Source organism: Scyliorhinus canicula, chromosome 23, assembly GCF_902713615.1.
Source record: "Scyliorhinus canicula chromosome 23, sScyCan1.1, whole genome shotgun sequence".
Lineage (NCBI taxonomy): Eukaryota > Metazoa > Chordata > Chondrichthyes > Carcharhiniformes > Scyliorhinidae > Scyliorhinus > Scyliorhinus canicula.
The window spans coordinates 26,931,320-26,939,024 of NC_052168.1; the positions used below are offsets into that span (position 1 = coordinate 26,931,320).

The 7,705-nt window shown below is 44.0% G+C and overlaps 1 protein-coding gene across 1 annotated transcript in view; it reads right to left on the reverse strand.

Moving 5' to 3' along the window:
• Positions 1–278: 278 nt before the first annotated feature.
• LOC119956310 (essential MCU regulator, mitochondrial-like) overlaps positions 279–7,705 on the reverse strand; it is a 25,293-nt gene continuing 17,866 nt past the window's right edge. Inside the window, exon 3 of the mRNA XM_038783405.1 lies at positions 279–1,438. The gene's annotated coding sequence lies outside the window, so the exon portion shown is untranslated. The remainder of the gene's footprint in view (positions 1,439–7,705) is intronic.

The following is a 7,705-nucleotide window of genomic DNA, read 5'->3' on the forward strand; positions in this document are numbered from 1 at the left end:
TTGCAATGAAGTTACTGTGAAAATCCCCTAGTCGTCACATTCTGGTACCGGAGGGAGAATTCCGAATGTCCAGTTCACCACGCAGCAAGTCTTTCAGGACTAGTGGGAGGAAGCCCGTGCAGACAGCGACCCAAGCTGGAATCGAACTCGGGACCCTGGTGCTGTGAAGCCACAGTGCTAACCATTGTGCTAGAGTGCAATTCTACCTTGTTCAAGTTGCACCAAAGAGCGAATTCCACAGCCTTTTCAGTAATGTGGCAGAAAGACACGGAATAGAATTGGTTTTGACTGGATTTATTGCTATGGGTGACAGACACCGCCACAGATGGTTCTAGCCCCTCACAACACAGGTCCATTCAGACAACATGCTAAGCATATCTTTACACAAGAGGCCCATTTAACAAAAGCATTTAACCCTGCAACATTGTGCGCTTAATTAAAATATGGAGCCTATAAGAGGCAGAGGGCAGGCACCCAATAAAATACAAATGTGAATAATGACTGGGAGTCAGACGGTGTCCATTCTGCAGCTTATATACACCCCATCACCGCAAATGTCCAAAGATAGTCGAAACCATTACATATTTGCATTAATGTTGATGTTTTACAGAATCTCAAAGAGCTCAGATTAATTGGGGTACTGAATGTTTTGGTCCATTTGGTGCTTCTGAAATTCAAATGCTATGGATCAGAACTTGAATGATTGTAAGTGTTTGCGACAAGGAAATGCTTTTATCTATTTGGTTGCATTCCAATAATTAGGTTCTGCCACATCAAATTAAAGCACCCCGAGGTGAAGCAAAAAAAAAATCTGGCTTTGCACCAGAAAATGTACTTTAAAGGTGATAAATCTGGGTAGGACACCGTGGCCAGGATCCCGGCCATCACCCCTTGTAGGAAATCACGCCTGCTACAAATGCCGGGGATTATAATTGGCTGAGGAAAAAAGCACAGACACCAACAATATCCCACGAGAACTCTACCCCAACACCAAAGCAATGATACAGGAGGGGTCGGTGTGCCAGGACTGCGACAGGTCACATTCCAGGCTCGACCTCCCCACCGCCTACGATGGGGCCGGAAGGGCCAGAAAATCCCACCCTACGTCTCTGGGAAAACAGCAAGGCAAGGTTTTCTCAGAACGTGGAGAGAAAATGAAAAAACAAACCTTCATCGTTTTAAAGGGAACAAAGTTGAAAATATATTCTCAATTGGATGCAGACCCTAGAAACCATCAGAATGGACACTGGTATCAAAAATAAGTGCAAATGTTTCCTCCAATACACTACAGCACGTGCAAAATACGGTCATATTTTCTCTTCAGCGTTCATGTTTCTTTGTAACCAGAGATCTGGAGGTGGGGTGGCTTCAGATACTGGAATATATACAATTCGCTCCTTTCAATCTAATGACAGCAGCTCACACACACAGCAGAAATCTGAAAGACAAAAGTGGTGAGAGTATTTCCCTTTTTCTTTCTAAAGCTTTTAACATCCTTCCAAACCCACAACCACCTAGGACAAGAGGAACAGCTATCTGGGACCCTTCCACCTGGAGATTTCCCTCCAAATCACCCGCCACCTGGATCTGGAAATGTGTTGGCCTTTCCTTCACAGTCGCTGGGTCAAATTCCTGGAACTCCCTCCCTAACAGCATTGTGGGATACCTACACCTCAGGGACTGCAGCGGTTAAAGGCAGCAGCTCAGCACCACCTTCTGAACAGCAACTAGGGATGGGCAATAAATGCTGGCCGAGCCAGCGATGCCCACGTCCTTTAATGAACAAAAGAAAATCTTCCCAATAAATTCAGAGTGATGGGACTACAATATCAGCGACAGACAATAATCCTCAATAGGCAGAGCCACAGAACACTTGATTGCTAATCGGGGATATCGTAGTTACGTTACTACACTTGCAAACCAGAGAATCTGTATGAATAATCCAGCAAAAGATTCAAATACAATCTTGGAAATTTGAGAATTTGTATTTGGCTTTAAAATTGCTGTTATAGGGCAGCACGGTGGCACAGTGGTTAGCATTGCTGCCTACGGCGCTGAGGACCCGGGTTCGAATCCCGGCCCTGGGTCACTGTCCGTGTGGAGTTTACACATTCTCCCTGTGTCTGCGTGGGTTTCACCCCCACAACCCAAAGATGTGCAGGGTAGGTGGATTGGCCACACTAAATTGCCCCTTAATTGGAAAAAATAATTGGGTACTCTAAATTTATATTTAAAAAAAATTGCTGTTATCAGTAAAGGCGGTTGAATAAATCCACCCGATTCATTAATATCTCTTAGGGAAGAAATCTGCCAATTATACCCATTATGGGGTACAATAATAATAATCTTTATTACTGTCACAAGTAGGCTTACATTAACACTGTAATGAAGTTACTGTGAAAATCCCCTAGTCGCCACACTCCGGTGCCTGTTCGGGTACACTGAGGGAGAATTCAGAATGTCCAATTCACCTATTGCAGATAATAGTTACCCTCATCAGAAAATTTCACGCTGTTTATCGCGCATGCCATTCGGGACTTGTGGGAGGAAACCAGAGCACCCGGTGGAAATGGAGACACGGGGAGAACGTGCAGAATCCGCACAGATAGTGACCCAAGCGGGAATCGAACCCAGGACCCTCGCGCGGTGAAGCAACAGTGATAACCACTGTGCTACCGTGCAGCCCACCTTCTATTTATCTGTCCTTATGGATCTCTGCTATTCACCTCAATTACTCTTTGTTCCACATTCTGACCACTATTTTGTTGAAGAATCTTCTCCTGAACATTCTATTGGTTTTATTAAAAGGTATCCCTCTAGATTTGAACTCTCCACGTTGAAACAATTTCTTCACTTCCACCCTGTCATATTATTAGCTTATAGGGTCACCTCTAACTCTTTGACAAAAAAAAAGTCTGCTCAATTTTTTTCTGATAGTTATAACCACTGGTATCATCTTTTGTGATTTTCTTTACCCTTCCTCCAGTGTCTATTCATTTCACTAATATGGAAACTGGGACTGTACACAGTTCTCCCAACTGCGATCTAACCAAAGTCCTAGAAAAGATTTAATCATCACTTTCCCAATATTAAACTCTAGCCCTCCAGGAAATATCTTTTTTTTTAAATGCTTCATTCCGTCAAAAGACTCGTTTCTCATGGCGCTGCCCCAGGATCCCCTTTAGATCCAGCTCTCCCAAACACCTTTGTTGGGTTCCTTTTCTTCGCAGGGAGGAGCGGGAGCAGGAGCGGAGGTGACGTGGACCAGGAGGGCTGCCGGGTAGGTAACTGATCCTATATATTTGGCCGGCAGCTAAACCCGAGACACTACACGTGTAGTGTCTCCCACCCACCCTCCTCCTCTAACCAATTTGATACGGTAAAGTTGTTTTTTTTAAAAACTCTTTTTTGGTATAAGTTTATTATTGAGTATTATAGTAGCTGAATTAAGCTTTTATTTAGCAGAGAAGTACTAGAAATTATTTAACATAAATTTGTAAACGTTAATTAAATAAGTAGAGATGGCTGGACAGGTGATGTGTTGTAGCTGTATGATGTGGGAGCTGGCTGATCCCATTGTGAACGGCAGTGACCACATTTGCAGCAAGTGTTGGTTGCTGCAAGAACTCCGGATCAGAATTGATGATCTGGGGTCTGAGCTTCAAACTCTGCGGCACATCCGGGAGGGGGAGAGTTACCTGGATGCTTTGCTTCAGGAGGCAGTCACACCCGGTAGATTAAATAATTCAAATTCAGTAAGTGTTCAGGAAAAACAGGGTGTGATTGTAAGTGAGGCAGGTAGGGGGATTCGGAGTTCAGGAGTGCAGGAGCCTCAGCCCTTGACCTTGTCCAACAGGTATGAGACTCTTGCTCCCTGTATGGATGAGGAAAAGGGCTCTGGACAGGATGAGCCAGCTGACCATGGTACCATGGTGCAAAAGGCCATTCAAGAGGGGGGAGCAAAAGGACAAGTAGTTGTTATAGGGGATTCTATAATTAGAGGGACAGATAGTATCCTTTGCAAGCCGGATAGGGAGTCCCGCATGGTGTGTTGCCTGCCCGGTGCCAGGGTGCAGGACATCTCCGACCAGCTTGAAAGGATACTGGAGGGGGAGGGGGAGGATCCAGTTGTTGTGGTCCACGTTGGGACTAACAACATAGGCAAGGCTAGGGTGGAGGACCTGTTTGGGGATTATCAAGCACTAGGAAGGAAATTGAAGAACAGGTCCTCGAGGGTCATAATCTCCGGATTACTGCCCGAGCCACGTGCTAATTGGCATAGGGATAAGAAAGTTAGGGAAGTAAACACATGGCTACGGGATTGGTGTGGGAAAGAGGGATTCCATTTCATGGGGCATTGGCACCAGTTTTGGAACCGGGGGGATCTGTACCGTTGAGACGGTCTCCACCTGAACCGATCTGGAACCAGTGTTCTAGCGAAAAGGATAAATAGGGTGGTCAGTAGGACTTTAAACTTCTGAGTCGGGGGGAAGGGAAAGGGAAAGCGACAGGGAGTAAGGAGTTAAATGGAATGATAATTAAATGAAAAATGAAAATCGCTTATTGTCATGAGTAGGCTTTAACGAAGTTACTGTGATAAGCAGCAGGTTAGCATGTGTGCAGGTGGGTTTAAGTTCAAGGCAGACTAGGAATGAAGCAAAAAGGAAGGATAACTTAGGACATTTCATGATGTCCAATTTGATGTCTAATAATGATAAGAAAGTCAGCATTAAGACACTTTACCTGAATGCTCGTAGCATTCGTATCAAAGTTGATGAATTAACGGCACAAATCATCGCGAATGAATATGACTTGATAGCCATTACGGAGACATGGTTGCAGGATGGTCACGACTGGGAGTTAAATATCCAGGAGTACCAGATGTTTCGGAGGGATAGACAGGTATGTAAGGGAGGTGGAGTAGCATTAATAATCAAGGACAACATCAGGGTGGCATTGAGGGATGATATAGGTTCTATGGAGAATGAGGTTGAATCCATTTGGGTAGAAATTAGAAATTCTAAGAAGAAAAAGACACTGATCGGCGTAGTCTATAGGCCACCAAATAATAGCATCACACTGGGACGGGCAGTAAATGAAGAGATAACTAATGCCTGTGAAAAGGGTGCAGTAGTTATCATGGGAGATTTTAATCTGCATATAGATTGGTCAAATCAGCTGGGTCAGGGTAGCCTTGAAGAGGGGTTTGTTGAATGTATCCGGAATAGTTTTCTGGAACAATATGTAATGGAACCGACGAGAGAGCAAGCTATCCTAGATCTGGTCCTGTGTAATGAGGCAGGAATAATTAATGACCTCATCGTTAGGGATCCTCTTGGGAGGAGTGATCACAGCATGGTTGAATTTAGTATACAGATGGAGTGTGTGATGATAGAATCCAATACCAGGGTCCTATGCTTGAACAAAGGGGACTACGATAGAATGAGGAAGGACCTTGCTAAAGTAGACTGGAAACAAATATTTTATGGTAGGACAGTTGAGGAGCTGTGGAATACTTTCAAAGAAATCTTTCATAGTGCTCAACAAAAGTATATTCCAGTGAGAAGGAAGAATTGTAAGAAAAGAGGTAATCTACCATGGGTGTCTAAGGAGATACATGAGGCTGTCAAATTGAAAGAGAAGGCTTACAAAGTGGCCAAGATCAGCAGGAAACTAGAAGATTGGGAAAACTTTAAAGGTCAGCAGTAAGCCACGAAAAGAGCCATAAAGAAAAGTAAGATAGAACACGAAAAAAAACTGGCACAGAATACAAGGACAGATAGCAAAAGTTTTTATAATTATATAAAACTAAAAAGAGTGGCTAAAGTAAACATTGGTCCGTTAGCGGATGAGAGTGGTCATTCAGTTATGGGATATGATGAAATGGCGGAGGCATTGAACAAATATTTTGTATCGGTCTTCACAGTGGAGGACATTAATAACATGCCAGCAATTGACCGAGAGAAGAAGGTAGGTGAGGACCTGGAAACCATTACTATCACGAAAGAGCAAGTGTTGGGCAAGCTAATGGAGCTCAGGATAGATAAATCTCCTGGCCCTGATGGAATGCATCCCAGGGTACTGAAAGAGATGGCTGGAGTAATAGCAGATGCACTGGCGGTAATTTTCCAAAATTCGCTGAACACTGGGGCAGTCCCAGAGGATTGGAAAACAGCAAATGTGACGCCACTGTTTAAAATGGGAAGTAGACAAAAGATGGGGAATTATAGACCGGTTAGCTTAACCTCTGTCGTGGGGAAGATGCTTGAGTCTATTATCAAGAAAGAGATAGGAGGGCACCTCGATAGAAATTGTCCCATTGAACGGACGCAGCATGGATTCATGAAGGGCACGTCATGCTTGACGAATCTCTTGGAATTCTATGAAGACATTTCGAGCAAGGTAGACAAAGGGGACCCAGTGGATGTGGTGTACCTAGATTTCCAAAAGGCCTTTGACAAGGTACCGCACAAGAGGCTGCTGCATAAGATAAGGATGCATGGTGTTAAGGGTAGAGTACTAGCATGGATAGAGGATTGGTTGTCTAACAGGAAACAAAGAGTGGGAATAAATGAGTGCTATTCTGGCTGGCAATCAGTGACGAGTGGTGTGCCTCAGGGATCGGTGTTGGGACCACAATTATTTACAATTTATATAGATGATTTGGAGTTGGGAACTACGTGGAAGGTATCCAAGTTTGCAGATGACACGAAGGTGTGTGGCAGAGCAAAGTGTACTGAGGACTGTAAAACCTTACAGAGGAACATTGACACATTGAGTGAGTGGGCAAAGGTCTGGCAGATGGAGTATAATGTCAATAAGTGTGAAGTTATGCATTTTGGTAGGAGTAACAATAGAACGGATTATTATTTAAATGGTAAAAAGCTGCAGCATGCTGCTATGCAGAGGGACCTGGGTGTACTTGTGCATGAGTCACAGAAGGTTGGTCTGCAGGTGCAATAAGTAATTAGGAAGGCAAATGGAATTTTGTCCTTCATTGCGAAGGGGATTGAGTTTAAAAGCAGAGAGGTAATGTTGCAGTTGTACAAGGTGCTGGTGAGGCCACACCTGGAGTACTGTGTGCAGTTTTGGTCTCCACACTTGAGAAAGGATGTGCTAGCACTAGAGGGGGTGCAGAGGAGGTTCACTAGGCTGATTCCGGAGTTGAGGGGGTTATCGTATGAGGAGAGGCCGAGTAGATTGGGATTATATTCACTGGAATTCAGAAGGTTGAGGGGGGATCTAATAGAAACATATAAAATTTTGAAGGGAATGGATAAGATAGAAGTAGAAAGGATGTTTCTACTTCCATAGCCTCAAGATTAGGAGGAGCAGATTTAGGACTGAATCAAGGAGGAACTTCATTGAATATATTTAAAGATAGGGTAGATGTTTTTTGAAAAATAAAGGAATTACGCGATATGGCGAGAATGCGGGTAAGTGGTTCTGAGACCACGAATAGATCAGCCATGATCTTATAGAATGGCGGAGCAGGCTCGAAGGGCCGGACGGTCTCCTTCTGCTCCTAGTTCTTATGTTCCATGAGAAGCGGGTTTTCGATGGAATGACCCTAACCTCCTGTCCCTTAAATTTCCAATATGTGGATGATACGTTTGCTATTTTTAAATCCGCAGTGGCATGTAATAACTTTCTTACACATCTTACTGGGATCCATCCTGCTCTCAAATTCACCGTATGAAATGGA